Below are 16,419 nucleotides of genomic sequence, written 5' to 3' on the forward strand. Positions count from 1 at the left end.
GGATGAGGCTGTCTCCAAAGATTTATTCACTAAACTCTGAACATGCTCCTAATGACCACTGCAAATTTGCAGGTGTATAATGTGTGTGGGAAGACAACGACTGCTGTCCTCCAATATCTCACTAAACTTCTTGGTATGATATTCACGCTGTTAAGAAAGTAAAATCTATCAATCTGAGAATTGTATTCACTGCAACTCAACGACAAAATGCAAAACCCTAGAAAGCACAAATTGTGCCCTCTGGTATTTTAGAACATGCAGTCCTATCCTCTATTACAGCTACAAAGTCTCAAGTGCAAACTTTCAGTATTAGTCTGAAACTCTTTGAACCTCAAACATCTAATATTCCATGGTAGCACCCTGCCACCATGGCAGACATAGCCACAGTGTTTGGGACGTCCAGTGCCATCTGCAAGACCAATATGGCCAATCCCCTCTTTAATAATGCCTAAACATGTCTCTCTCTTAAAAAAGTGGTAAATGCCATGCTGTCACCTTTCAGTAGTTCTTCAGAGTTGCATTTGGTTTTGACTGTTCCTTCTAATTTTATGCCCTACAGTATCTTCTTCAGGAAATGCATGATATTCAGCTAAAAAATCATACATTACCATAAGTAATGACTATAGACATATTCAGCCCCAGAGGGGGAACTGGCGTCCCTTTTCCACTCATTTTGCACTGGGTATTACTCAGCTGATGCTGACAAAGTGCTCTGGCAAGTCAAAAAGGCCTATTTATTACTATTGCAATTTTTGTTGGACCATCTGACATCCCATAAACTATACTTCATATCTTGATCTCCAGAGTCTACAAAACTCTTAAAAACAACTTCTGAGCACTTAACAGCACCTTAATATGCCTTGGTTTGCATTATACTACTTCATCAAATGACAAAGATATAACAGGTTCTTCGGCAGTGAGCATCAGTAAGATCTTTGTCACTAGATCTTACTCTTCACAGTCCTTCTCCATACCAATAGGGAAAGACATTTTCGATTGTCCCAAATCGAAATGGAGACCACCTTCTTACTGAGTCCAGATCACTCAGCAGTGCACAGTCTCATAACATACAGATTATTGTTGATTTGCTGGATACTGGCCAACTTTGGGCTACTCCTGACAAGGTTTGAGGCAGGACCCTGGTAACCACCTTCGAAAATACAGGACCTGGCTCCAGTATCAATGATGATCAAGACAGCCTTGGTGCTGCTGCCTCAGCACATGAGTAACATCAGCTCTGGCTGTTTTCTGCCTGCTATCTTTTCCACACTAGTCTTTGCTTTCCTGTCTGCTATGGGAGGCCCTGAATGAAGCCACCTCATTTGAGAGCAGAAGGCTGGAGCTTGTCTCCAACAGGGCCTTCAAAGACTGTTCCAGCAGATGGAGCTTTTACCTCATGTCTTGCAATTTACACATTCTTGTGGAGAATGACAGTTGTGCATCTGCTCCTTTCTGAGATTCCTACACACAGAAGAGACGCCTGTTGTGTCCATCCCATATAACGATTAACCCTGGAAAATATAGAGTACTTAAAGCTGGCAGGGCTTTGAATCACAGAGAGGTCAGAAGGAGTCAGTTCAGACAGACAGGATAAATTCATAGCAAATGGTCTAGGAGATAACAGAGATTCATATTTTCTCAGAAGTTAGTTTAGCTTGAATGTTAGCCATGTTCCACTACCTAGTACTCTATCATAAGGTCTGGAGGGAAATGAAAGGTCACAGCACCTTTACGTCATCCTATTAAAGGAAACAACTCCTTTAATTTCATATATTTAAAATGTGTGGTCCAAATAGGCTCCATAGTGACATCTGTAGACCTAGAAGACTTCAGTACCCAAAGCCAAGAGCAGAGGAATGAGAAAAAAAGGACTGTTGTAGGAAAAAAAAAAGAGATTCATGCATTTCTGCATTGTTCTTATACATGGCAAGGTTCTTGGGAAACATTTGATGAGGGCTAGGAAGGTGTGAGGAGTATGTCTCTAGTATCAGGTGGCCAATTCCAGCAAGGGAATCAAACATCAAAAGGAGGGAGATTTAGAACACTCCCAGCAGATGTTAATGGAACAGTTCCTCAAAAGATGTTGATACTTCACTTAGCTGAAGACAAATATTAGGATGCAAATGTGAAAGCAGTTTTACCTTTCAACTGGGTGCCTTGGAGGCTGATTAGCTTTCCATGCTTGGGCAGCCTTCCCACCTCAAACACACGCTGTGGCCAGATTCTCCCTTGCTGACCCACTTTCTTTTTCTCCAGTTGCAGAGCCCAATCCCCAGTCTCCTGTGGCTCTGCCTCAGAGAGACTACTTTGCCTCCCAGTGCCAGCACGCAAAAACTGGCCTGGTCAGTCATGACCACAAGGCTCTTCCCTTGCCAGCCATGATCATCTTGACAGTTCTGCTTTCTCTTCACATCATCTGTCATCTCTCTTTCCCTCCACCTCCCCTTCCTGAAATCAGCCTTCTCCATCTACCGAGTTAGGGGCAAGATGAACAAAGATCAGTGCAAAAGCCAGAGCATTATCTGCTTTCTTTCTACTCCCAACAGAGTCAGGAACAGGCCTAGATGGGACAACTAGGCTGGAGGAAAAGCAGTGAAAAGCAGCAGAGCCATAAGCAGCTACAAAAATCAACTCATCATACTTCTTCTCTGAGGAAGGAACAGCTGGAGTGTTGATGTTTAGGTGTTTGGGTTATGAAAGACTGCCAGAAAGATTTAAAATAAAGATCTGCACGGTCACAGATCCAGGCACCGCTCTTCAACCACCTACCATGGAGTTAATAGCTCTAGTAATACATCTCTGTCTGCACTGGCCACTTTCTTTTCTGTGAGTATCTTGGGATCCACTTTGACAGCACTACCAACAAATGTCACTCTTGATCTTGACATTGCCTGTTAGTTTAGATATGTTTCATTCTGGCCTAGTTTTCCTGATGAGTTTTATTACAGACCTGAAGGAATTCCAGTGCTATGTTTCTTCACAGCACCAACAATTAAATTGTGTTGTGTGTTGCACTAAAATAATCCATAAATAATGCTTACAGCTTCTAATAATTTAATCTAAACACCTTCTGTCATAAGTGCCAGGTTATAACTGTTAGTTACCCCTGAGAGGAGGAGTGCTACACACACTCCTGTATGTTATGAGAACAGTATGGTTAAATGCAGAATGTCATGATTACACAGAAAATAAGAAAGCATTTTTGGGCTAAAGAGCCTCTACTCAAGCCTTCTCATTATGTTACTGTTTCTAGAAAAAGCACAAGGTCATTATGCCCCATCTGCCACCATCTTCATTCCATGCAGAACTTTCTGCTCAGTTGGGTGCCTGTTGTTTGCCAGGCAACTTTGTTTTCAAGAATAACATTAGAAATGGGACAACCATTTTCAGTGTCTAAAGAAGATACTTTTGGGCAACAAACACAAAAGAAAAAAAGAACATTTTAGAAGAGTTCTTAGCTGCTCAAAGACAGCAAAGATTAAGGGCCCAGGATTTTTCAGGAATTCATTTTTCCATGTGATCTTCTCTCAGAAATAACCAAACCAAACAAAAAAGTCCAATCAAAAACTCTTTGTCTTCATCACATATGAACAACCTCCTGTAAAGTCAGATCTATCCCTCAGCTGGGAGCCCAGCACATGAGTCCTGCCTTCAGAGGTTTCTTGGTGTGGAAACACTGTGCTCTAGAGCAAAGTTTCCAGTAAAACTGTCTCTATTGACAGTGAATGCTAGACAGGAAGAGGTTACAGGAGAGCATCACCCTGGCAAGTTTGCAGAAATGCAGAGGGGAGGTGAAATATAAGACCTCATTACACTTTCTCCTGTCTCCTTGCACCCAAGGAAGTATTCAAAGACTTGGAATTAGTGTTTCATTTTGATATTTTTGGAGAAATCATAAACCTTTCTCTACTGGAAACATTTAAAGAAACGGGATCTTCTCTTTCCTGTTTTGAAAACAGCACATAGACTACAGATGGGCAAAACCAGATAAAATATTGATTGCTACAAAACTATAGTCAGTAATGAGGAAAAATAAACTAACACTAAACAGAGGAGTCCATAAAGCATAGCCCAAATAGTGCAGCACACTGGCAAAAGGAAGGGCACAAGCTAGTTCAAGATGGTTTCAGCTGACAAAGGTATGTGACAACAGCCACAAAGGGCAGAACTTCTTGAATATGGACAATCCATTCCACCAGAAAGAATAAAAAGACATCTTTCTTTGAATTTCAATCAACTGGAATTTTACAAGAATCCCTAAAATCCAAAGCCCCATTTTTAGCTTCACATTCAGTGTAAACCACAGTATTTGCGGCTTTTTTAGTGCGCTTCAGAAAAAACTAGACAAACTACTATATTGTTTAATACTTAGAATTTAGCATTCTGGATTCCAATCCCACCTCAGGAAGCTTATGACTTGATACCCTTCAATAATTCACATTCTGCTTGCCTCTCAGTTTTGCCTTCAGTAAAACGGAGATAACATGCATTTCACAGTGTGGTAGAGTGATGTGAAGGCTGACTGATTTATCAGTAGTTGTGAGATGCTTAGGAATACTCTGATGAAATGTGCCACATGTATGCACAATTTATTATTAACCTGACAGCATTTTAGCTCTTTTATTTTCCTGCCTTGCACACAATTCAAGTGCAGGATGCCTGAAGCACATTTGAATGGATGCCATGTGGCATTTTGATTGTAGCAGGTACTACCATTTAATTCTGAAATTCACAGCATTAACATCACGTTAAAGCAGGATTTTTGCAATTAATTTTCCTTCTTTGCTACATTTTAAAACAATAATATTTGAATGGTTTTGGTTTTAGTTCAGTATCAGATCATTAAAATTATTAAAGGCAAACGCAGGCAAGGAAAGAATCTCACAGAGAAATGTGCTCTTTCAACCAAACCTTTAGAGGTGAAAAAGGATTGAAATAAATATAATACAAAGGTAAAATCATCAAAACTACTACTTAGAAGCCCAAACCAGTCATGACGCTCCAAGATACCTGAATCACTTTTCAAAACAGGACTTAAAAGTAGTAATTTTTTAAACTGACAAGATAACTTACCTAAACAGATTTGGGTTTAGATTTTAGTTAAGCACATCTTTCATCAGTATGAATGAAGGCTTTGCAGGACAAAAGAGCTCTTGGTGTATGAGGTTAATTTTAGACTGAATACTATTTATGTGACCAGATGCGCAAGAAAACATTTTATACAATGCTCTGTACATCTGATGTATTTTCTACATAACAGGTCATTAATGACACAGTTTCTGCAAGTTCAAATAGTTTATGTACCCCACTGCAGCACGGTCAGGCAGCTGTTCACAAGATAAAAACAACTGGTCAAGTGTAGGGATAGAAACTAAACTGGATGAAACCTACATTTTGTTTCATTCCCAGACCTGAAAAGTGGCTTAAATGGTTTTAATCAGCTTTCCAATAACAACATTTTGTCAAGTAATCAAGGGGAAACTTAAGCAATTTCAGCTCTAGAACAAAATCAGTGGAGACTGTTACAAATGCCCCAAAATAGCGGGATAGAGATTCATAGATTTTTAAGGCCAGAGGGAGCATTAAATAGACCTACAACACTGCAGTGACCTCCACTGTAAGTGGTAGCAAGGCTATAATTAAACACCATTGACAAATGAGGTCTGAAATCACAGCCAATTGTTCTCCTGAGACAGAGGATCTGTTAGTACTTTGGTTTAGCTATCCTTTGCCTCAGGCAAACTAGGAGTCACCACACTGGCATCAGGCAATGACAGGGAAAACATCCCAGAACTCAAGAATGGCTGTCATGCCATACTAGTGCACCTCCCAAGTGATTTTCATCGGCAGAGCCTTGCTCATCCAGCCCAAATCTCAGCTTGGGTTGCCTGCATTTCAAAGAGCATTTCTTGCACAGAGAGGTATTTGTTAATGCTCTTCTTTGGGAATGTCCTCTGCCCAGTCCTCAGCTCCACCTACATTGCAAACTACTTAGGTTCAATCCAACACACTAAAAAACTGAAGAGCAAACTGCTGACAATTCCAGCCTCTCAAATCAGCAGCTGTCATTCTTCTTCAACATATGCAGCCTTGCTGCCTTCACTGTCGCTACTCAGAGACTGCATTGTTCAGTGATACCAGCACATCCAAGAAGCCAAACGGGGAATAACTCGCCCAAGTCCTGTCCACTCAAGATCATTCCTTGGGCCCTTCCTTTAGTGGAGCTCTTGACAAACAGAAGTACCTGTTGATCTGTCATTTCCAATGAACTTAAACGGTAACAGTGCTTCATGCCACTCTTCCCTCCTGGGAGGTTTCATTGCCCTACCTGTGCTCCAGGTTCCACTCACTGTCTGAGAGCTGGAAATCTGTTCTCCTCTCTGCTCAAGTCTAACCTATGCTTAGGTCTCTTTTTGCCTCCACTGCTGATCCTAACACTTCCCACAGTTGCAGTACAGTGCGGTTGGGTCCACAGGTTCTCATTAGAGCGTTTAAGTCAGTGTGAGAGCATATGCCCCTTCCTTAAAACTTCAACATTTTTGTGATATATTGCAGCTCACCAGTAGTAGATTCATATTAGGGACAATAATGTCAGTAAGTTATAAAATAAGCTAGAAATATATGCCAACTGACAGAGATTACATTTTAAACAAACTCAGAAACTAGAAATTCTACAAAATAAAAATACATCACTTTTTCTGCAGACTGTCATCAAAATCAGTATTTTTTTCTAAATATTTTGATTTGAATGGAGCTACCATTTCTCACAAGGAAAACATTTCCAAGCTGTCTTATTCTGATGTGTCTTAGCTGGTCAAAATGTTGCTTCACACATCTTTTATTTGAACATGCCACAGGATAGGGCAGTCAAAAAACAGATTGCCTTACAGATACATTTATGTGTAAGGTGAGAAGTAGAGATAAAGTGTATAGGCATATAGATCTCTTATCTGTTCAAAACCAGCAGGTTTGGAAATTTGTGGGAGATGTGTTCATTGCTGCAGTTAAGACACAGCTGAGCACTTCAGCTTAAGTAATGATGGAAAATAGAGAATTTAGGAGACAGCTAAGCCAGTAACCTAAATTACAATTTGATTATCAGAGCCTCATTTTTTTCTTCATTTTCAATGAAGGAAAAAATAAATCACATCTCCAACAGCACAGTGTCCACTAGAGGAATTCTGAATAAAGAGGATTTTGCCATTTTCTGCAGCATCCAGTGTCTTCTCAGAGGGTCTTCTACCCAATAATAAGCCTATAGCCATACCACTATCATCATATGACTACCTTCCAAGCTGTTGTGATCACACAGCTACCAGTACTTAAGCTGGCAAATTTTCTAGATACGCATGACTGAGTCGTGCCTCATCTTTGACACTAATATAAACATACCTCTAGCTCTGGTTACCCTGAGAGAGATGTAAAAACATTACTGCTTCATCATGGCAATATATCCAATCCATATTTTTTTATGTTCATTGATCTCCTGTTACCTTCCTTAAAAGTTGAAGCTATGTGAATAATAAGGACCTATACAGATCTCCAATCACACCAGAGGTCTGGTAGGCATCATGCAGGGTGGTCACTTTGCACAGCAATCCAAGATTGGATTGAGAGCAGCCCTGTGGAGGACCTGGGAGTAGTAATGGATGGAAAACTGACTATGACCCAGCAATGTGCGCTTGCAGCCCAGAAAGCCAACCGTGTCCTGGGCTGCATCAAAAGCAGTGTGACCAGCAGGTCAAGGTAGGTGATTCTCCCCCTCTACTCCATTCTCATGAGACCCCACCTGGAGTGCTGTGTTCAGCTCTGGGGCCCCCAGCATAAGAAGGACATAGACCTGCTCAACTGGGTCCAGAGAAGGGCAATGAAGATGATCAGAAGGCTGTAGCGCCTCCCTTAGGAGATCAGGCTGAGAGAGTTGGAGTTGCTTAACCTGGAGAAGGCTCCAGGGAAACCTTATAGTGGTCTTTCAGTACACAAAAAGGACCTACAAGAAAGGCAAAGAGGGACTTTTTACAAGGGTATGTAGTGATAGGACAAGGGGTAATGTCTTTAAACTGGAAGAGGGTAAATTTAGATTAGATGTAAGGAAGTTCTTTACTGTGAGGATGGTGAGTCACTGGAACGGGTTGCCCAGAGAGGTTGTGGATGCCCCCTCTCTGGAAGTGTTCAAGGCCAGGCTGGACGGGGCTTTGAGCAACCTGGTCTAGTGGAAGGTGTCCTTGCCCATGGCAGAGGGGTTGGAACTAGATGATCTTTAAGGTCCCTTCCAATTCAAACCATTCTGTGATTCGGTGACACTATGAATTTAGGTACAAACATCAATGAGCTATGGAATTTGCAGATCACAACACAAGCTACTCTCACACCTGCTAGCCCTCTCTGCCTCAACTGTAGCAGTTGGAAAACTCAGTGTCATTTTTCTCAAGTACTAGGGCAACAAACTGAGAACAAATTAAAATCCACCCAAGAGACTACAGAGTCCAAGAAAAGTTCTGAAAACATGCAGCAGCCAAGCAAACTCTGGGGCCTGCTGGCAGCATTAGAGATTGAAGTCTGGTTTTAGCGTACAGCTCAAATTTCTACATCTACCAATGAACTGATTCTTCCTTTCTGATAAAGGTCTCTGTCAAATACTCAGAGCCAAACCCAGACTATTATATTCACTCATGTTACTTTACTGGCCAACTTCCATGACGAAGAAGAGGAAACTCACACCTCAGAGCAAATTCCTGAGAGCCAAGTACGCCTTTCCTCCTTGGCCTACATTGCAAACTGCAGATCAGCTACAAATGCATCTGCTGTATCTAGTGAGTGGAGTTGTGTTGTTGAGAGTTAACAGGAAAAGAAAGAAGACTTTACTTAGCCTTTCAGTGCCTTAGAACCACAAAACACTTTGCAGTTTTGGGCTAATGAAACACTCAGAAACAACCCAATGGGCTTTCTTCTCTGTTCTCCTGCTTTTTTGCAATGATTCACATGAGAACAGAAGTGCAAACTCCACCATTCTGCTCTGGTAGCCTTTTATACTCTCTTTGCTTTCCCTGACAGCACAAGGTCTTGAGCACAGAGGGTGAGCCTTGAGCACAGAGCATGAAAGGGCAGGCTGGAACCAGGAGCCACAGCAGGGAGAGTGCCAGTGCAGACAGGTAGGCAGAGGTGAGTCACCACACAAGGAAAAGCATCTGATCAGTGTCTGAGGTTCATGACAGAGGGCATTTGGGGGAAGTCTGTGGAACAGATACAAAAAAAAAAACCCAAAAACAAAAAAGGGTCAAAAGCTCTCCTTCTCCCATTGCTCCTATCATCACCCTAAAGTGCAGCATCTGCTTCATGTCACCCAACAGGGAAGAAGCTCCACTGCTGCTTGGGCTCTGTCTTCACCAGCACAACTGCAGCCTGGCCTGGAAAGGGTCTGAATACTCATAGTGTGGCCCTGCACAAAGCAACAGGAAACTGGGAGATTTCAACTGAAAAGAAAAATGAGAAATGTTCCTCAAAGATGGCAACTTAACAAGGAAAGACATCTTAATTTCTAACTGCAAGTCTAGCTGGAAAACTGGCAATCGAACCAGGTTGTCCTACTAGGTACTCCTGAAATATCATTTACCTGTCCTGCGAAGATATTTATACATCACAGAGAAGCATAAGGGATTCTTAATACCTAGAGTACAGGAAGCACCACTGACTACGTATTTCAGATATAGAAACTGAGACACTGAGGGTAACCAGGTACATATACCCGGCAAAGAAATGTCAGTTGATTCAATCTTGAGTCGTTTAGTCTGCCAACAAATCACCCTGAGGACACAGGAAGCCTGTGGCTAATGCTCTTATGATGGGACCATCCAAGTTCTGATGCCCCAGTCCACTTTCTTTACATATTATACTTTGGTCGTCTCTCAGAATAATGAAGTAAGTGTACTTGCAGGCAGGGCCTGGACAGCTAACACAGCATGACTGACAACACTGTCAGCAACACAGAACGGGAATCCAGTGTACTCAGGTCCCAGGCCCATTTCAGAGCAAAGACATTCAAATAGAAACTAGTTCTGCTCTGAGTAGTCTGTGACACCAGAGTCCTCCCTACCTCCCCACATCTGCCTCTCTCAGCCCTTGGGCTGTTTTGCACCCAGCTGACAGCTCCTGGACCTGTACACAGACAGAAGATGGGCAAATGTTTTCCTCTGCAGGGTAAGTTTACAATGGCAGTGAGCCTGTCTGCAATGAAGGATTGTGGGAGGAGACACACACATACACCCAGAAGTCATATTGCTGTCTCTGAACAGCAATAACATGGCAGTTGCCTTGCTTTCCATGGGGAGAGAAAGAAGCTTTGCTATCCATCAAGTTCAAAGTGGGTCAGCAAAGGAACAAAGGTAAAGTGAAATCAGAAATTTGCCCAGGACAGGTGGCCACTCTACCATTTCATCACATAGATTACCACCTTCTCCCGCACCCAGGAGCACTCAGTGCTGAGATCGACGTGCAGAGGCTCATCTTCTCTTAGCAGCACCAGAGTTTGCCGGAGAGATGCGTTCCTCCTCCACTTCTTTTCCTGTAGCTTTGTAGCACGCTTTCCAGCATCCTCAAGGTATCTGAGAGGATTATCTCCCTCCATTTTCCACCAAACCAACAAAAATTATGTTGTGGCAAATAACCTGCACAACTCCATCCTGGAATAAGGATGAAAGCAAGGCTACAGCATGTACTGTCTTATTTGGGATTATATTTACTGCTGATTGACTTCCATGACAGGCTGCCTAGCTCAGCAGAAGGCTGGACAGTAATAATAGATCATCTCTTTCTTCCCCCCCCCCCCCTTTTTTTTTTCTTTTTAAGGCAAAATCAAAGGAAAAGAAACTTTCCTTCTGAAATCAAATCATCTCGTAACCGTAAGTTGGAAAGAGAAATTTCTGCCTCTGCTCACTTTCATAATTATTATTAGTTACTTTCATTTAAATCTTTACTTAGTAACACCCAAAGATTCCAGTTTAGATTCTAGCTATGCACACTTTGGGACAGAGCAGGAGCCAGCAGGCTGGTCTGTGGGCTGACAGAGGAAGCTGATATCCAGACTTCAGGTAGATTTAGTCCTCCAGAAGCTCACTCAGCCCATTCAAATCTAGTCTTTCTGATAGCCAAGAACTGTTCTCTTATACTATCAGGCAGGTAAAACCAAAACAGAACAGCTACTGTAAAGCAGCCTATGTGAACTATGGCTTACTTTTTTATAAAGTAATATTTTCATCCTGTCTTTTTCCCCCAAGTGTCACCTCCTTCTTGCCTAAAAATTATTCTCATTCACCAGTTCCACCTCACACCAAATGGCTATCTCCTTTGTATACAACCACAGTTTGTTTCATTTCAACAGAGGAGATGTCCAAGCTTTGCCTAACTGAGAGCTATACCTTGTCTATTGCCTGAAGTGAGCAGCTGATATGCAATCAAGCAGAAAAGGATTGTAGCCTCATGGTTATCTATAATACAGAAGAGTGAAACAAGAAGAATATAGCTGTCAGCATGTACTGCAGCTAGACTGAATAAAGGGCACACTCCATACAGGGGCCTGTAATCAAACTGTGGCTCCCCTGCATTAAAAGCAGGGGAGGGTATAAAATAAATGCAGCTAGTTCTGGAGCGACAGGCAGTCCACGATTAGTGAGGCTAGATGGGTTCAAGGTCATTTCTGTGAAGGTGTATGTAGGATCTAAATTGAAAATCTGTTAATATTTATTATTAAGAATAACAAATGGTGCTTAAACTTCACTTCGGAGTTTCAAAGCACTTTATAAACATTAATATCTTAACACATCATCTTTCTCTGGTGCTCATCTGGCAATGCATCAAAAAATTACAACCAGACTGGAAAAATATTACTATTTTAAATACATCCAAAGGAACTTAGACCAGGAAGAATGCCCAAGAAAAAGAGATGGGGAAAAGCAAACTGTTGCAAAACTAAGTCACAAGCTGAGTTCTTACCAGCTTTTTGCTCAATGGTCAGAGCTGGGGCATAAGAAGTGGCATGAACAAGTAGATTTTCCTCTTGCAATATTTATTCCACAGGCCTTGAAGACCATGAATTCTAGAGTTTTGCACTGGTGGGTGAAGATCTGGGTCCCCCAAAATGTGTCCCAGAACTGCCTGCTGTCCTCTGGAACAGCAGAGCACAAGATCAAATGGAGGGTCTGCAGCTGTTTATTGCTGGTGAATCCAACAACAACCAATTTATATTCATCGATCAAGGAATATGCAAGTGGAAGCAAATATTATGGTCATGTTCATTTGTTTCTGATTACAAAATGTATGTAAATGCATATTCAAATTAAGCGCACCCATCAGACTCATGGCAAAGTGCCAAATTAGCCCTTAGTATTACAAAGTTTGGGGTGGCTGGCACAGAGATACAGTGATTGCAATTGAGGCTAGGCAGCCCCTTTAGATGCAGCCAAAACTGGGCTGCTCCAAAGGGGCAGGTGGAGGATAAATCCTGAAGTAACTTGTCACTTTAAACGAAGCTGAGGGGCTATAGAAAAATCTGTTGCCGCTGCAGTTAGAAGTATGATAATTACAGAGCAACGGGCTCCTCTGTTGTTCAGCAGGCAGCATCCCCAGGAAATCTTGCTCTGTAATCAAGGAAAGAGGTGCAATCAAGCTCCTATTCAGGCTTCGTTTAGAAACAGCCCCTGCAGGCAACACAAAGGCTTCAGCATGGTGCTTTGTGAAGCTGGTGATCACATCAACGTCTTGGGTTCTGCAACTACAAGCAGAGTTAATGTAATTTTTAAGCACATCTTCTGCTCACCTTTCCTCAAATTCCTGAAGGGGCCTAGGGAGATGGGTGCGGTCTTGCACCAAAATACTCTTGTACATACAATATTGCACTCACACTGTCCACATTAATGAACTCTCTACAACTCAGTGCCAGAGGAAGAGAGAATTTCTTGCAGACTAAGGAAGACAGTGTGATCCTGAATGAGCAGATATATGAACATGATCATCTGGCTGCTACAGCATCATAGTTTTCAAAATTTGCGTGGGGAAGGTTTTGTTGAGGTTTTTGTTTTTTGGTTTGTTTGTTGTTTGGTTTTTTTGTTTTTTTTTTTTTCCAGCAACATGAATATATCTGTGCTGCTCAGATTCTACAGGAATCTCATTTTCTTGGCAGCAGCCTGATCCCACAGAGACTGATGAGGTTTATTAGAGGGGAAGGTGTCTCTGACTTCAGCTTTCATGTCTAATGCCACCATTGCCCAGAAACATACAAATTAATTGCTACTCAAATCAGCCATCCTTTGTACCCTACAGCTGTCAGAGTCAATGAACCAGTTTATTCCAACTGCAATAAAAATAGTATCACATTTTATTCAAAACAACCAAACCTTTCAAAGTGTGCATGGATTTGCACTCCCACTGTATACACTCAGACACAGAAATCATTCTTCTCGTTGACCTGCAATGACCTTCTCAGCTGCCCATCTGGGCATGTAGCTACCATGACATACACAATCCTAGTAACTCTGGGTGCACTTCAAGTGCCAAAAATCTTTCTGCACATCAGGGGCACATTCTGAACAGGATTTAGTTTTGTCTCAGTATGGAATGGGTGTTCTCTGCTGAGGTTCACCATAACTGGAACTGCACTTTGCATTACAGTAACTCGTAATACTGTAAATGAAGCTTCATTCCATCACAGTGTAGAATCAGCAGGTCCCACTATTTCTCTCTGGCCACAGAATAAATGAGTTTGCTGTGGTTTCACCATCTGCAGACATAGGTATCAGTCAATAGCCAAGTAATGGCCTGGACAATGTCAAGAGAACTCATTACTAAAAAGGTACATATTGCATTTAGCTGTTGAAACAGCAGTTGTTATTGATTGGATCCCATCAGTTCCCAGTAAAAGAGTCAAATCCAGTGACAAAAAGAAAATTACGCACAGACTGAAGACTGTAAATACTGTGATGGAGTGAAGGATCCCCCCGAAAAGGGACTTGTTGATATTCAGTTGAAATAGCACGTCTTTTTCAAAAATGAGACTGGGAATAAAATAACCATATTACTTCTGCAAACATCCAGAGGCAGGATAAGGAATCAAAACAAAAGGGAAAAGCTCAATTGCTCGGGTAAAAAGCAAACAAAGAAAATACAAGTTCGTTAATGGCCAGTCAAGCCACAGGCAGGAAGAGTCCGCATCCAGTTCTGCTGTTCCTACCAAGTCCCACTGTTCATCAGTAGAGGTTCTGCCACACTCATTGAATTGAGGGAGAATATCTTTGGAATTTGATGCATTTTTCAAAGTCAGATAAAAAGGTAGCTATACTTAACTTGGTTCCTGTTTTGTTGCCTTGTCACTTTTCTTTGTCTGCTTGTTTCCACTTACTAAACAGCTTTTCTTCTGTTTTTCCCCTTCTTCTCACAATCTGCACAGACACTGTAACATTTTTGGGTGATAGCATTTAACCACAGAAATTACCACTGCTGCAGCATAAAGGAAGCAGAAAACAAGGCTGATTATAAAATTCTAACATATACCAAATAGACACCACAAAGTAATACAAGAGAAAACTTAAGAACCGTACAAGGTAATGACTGTTTCTGGAAATCTCCACATTTGTTCCACAGGAAAAGTTCTCTGCACAGCATGTTCTGTGTGAGTGAAGAAATCACAGGTAACAGTGAGTTAAAAATGTTTACTGAAAAAGGTACATCGTGACAAACTTCTTTGCTCACCCTTAATAGAAGGTTGGGCTGGAAACTGATGAATCACTATAGGAAACAAACAGCAATGGTGACGCATGGCTTCAAAAGGTAACAATAGCACTGCTTGATCCATGATGTCTACAACAGAAATATCCCTGGATTCGTTAGAAGATGGATTTCATATTGCTCCACCCACCCAGGAAATGCAGAAATTCCACCACTTGCGCCCTGGTTAGAACTCTCACAATTGCCCCACAGGTACATAGAAGCTCTGCTCACTTACAGTATTTTTTCAGGACATTCACTGAAAACCATATGCTGTTGATGTCTTGAGCAACTCCCCATGGAATCTGGATCCATTAGCCCAGCAGTAGAAAGAGGCTTATATCTTTATGTTTCAGGGTCCACATGCCCATGTGGCTCTTGCAATCTTCCATCTCCCAAAACAGGTGTTTAGACATGAGGTGTGTTTGTTCTGTAAGTATAGGAGGATCAGGCCCGGTGGCCCATCTACTCAAGTGCCTGGTCACACCAGCAGCCTCTCCAGCCCTGCATAACTCATGGTTCAAGCACAGAAAAAAATTCTGGCTCATTATTGGTTTAGACAAGATCAGTGTGGAGCAAATAGCCAGGAAGAATTCCAGTATACAGCACTTCACATGCTCACACCTCCTATCTAATAGTCACGTACTGCAATATTTGGATATAACGCCAAATTTTCTATTATCATTAAAAGCACCTTAAACTTAATGCAGGCATGGATGTCATGTTTATTTTCCAAACCTTCCCTTCCTATAAAAGCATGTTTGCTTCTCCATCTATATGCAAACATAGAGTTGTATTTACATAGCATTTCTGTAGAGCTTTTTGATTACATATCAACGTATAGGAACTTTATTTTCTGCACTTCTCACATTCTACATACTAAATTCCAGTTAATCTATTCTCATTGTCTAAAGAAGTAAACAAATGTTAGTTGTGATATTATTGCAAGTAATTCCATTTTGACAAAATTTCAGGGTTTGTTTTTCCTTGAGATTGGACAAGTTCTTGTCCAGGTTTCATCTCTGGCTTAAACTCAAACTTGTGTTCAAACCCAAATGTCATTAAGAATGCTGTAACGATTCTCAAATTCACACCGGGATTTCCAGTGAACTTAAGTAAGTCTTTTGCACATACGGATATAATTACCATCACACTGCTAAATACCAAGGAAAAACCCCTGAAATACACTTCATCTTGTCGTTTGCATGACTTAAAACTTCTGGACTCAAATTTTAAAAGAGAGTATGAAACAGTGTAGAAACACTCAATCCCTCTTCCCTTTGTAATACTAAGTAAGATCATTCAGCAGGTCCCAAAACAATTTAATCAAGAAGGCTAAAACAATAAAGGTGCCATTCAGCGATTAGTATGCAAACAATTGAGGGGGAGAATGAGGATTCACAGACTAGCAACAGCTAACTAACTTTTGCTATGTCCTGTCAATCAGTTACATTAGCCTTACATACACGGCTCCTGTTTACAGACACTTCACTCAGGTTTCAGGGACACGGCGTAGTAGAATTCACCCAGATAGCTAAGATAACTTCTTACCACTGCTTTTACCAGCACCAACATGGGGTACTTCTGTATTTACCAATTTATGATCTTTACCCTTACTAATAAGTTGCTGATGAAAATCTGCCCACCCTACAAATGCAGCATCTC

At 41.5% G+C, this 16,419-nt stretch overlaps 1 protein-coding gene across 24 annotated transcripts in view; it reads right to left on the reverse strand.

Moving 5' to 3' along the window:
* NRXN3 (neurexin 3) overlaps positions 1-16,419 on the reverse strand; it is a 991,793-nt gene that overhangs the window by 949,125 nt on the left and 26,249 nt on the right. The gene's annotated exons all lie outside the window — the stretch shown is intronic.

Source organism: Athene cunicularia (assembly GCF_003259725.1).
Source record: "Athene cunicularia isolate RWA chromosome 5 unlocalized genomic scaffold, athCun1 chr5_part1, whole genome shotgun sequence".
Lineage (NCBI taxonomy): Eukaryota > Metazoa > Chordata > Aves > Strigiformes > Strigidae > Athene > Athene cunicularia.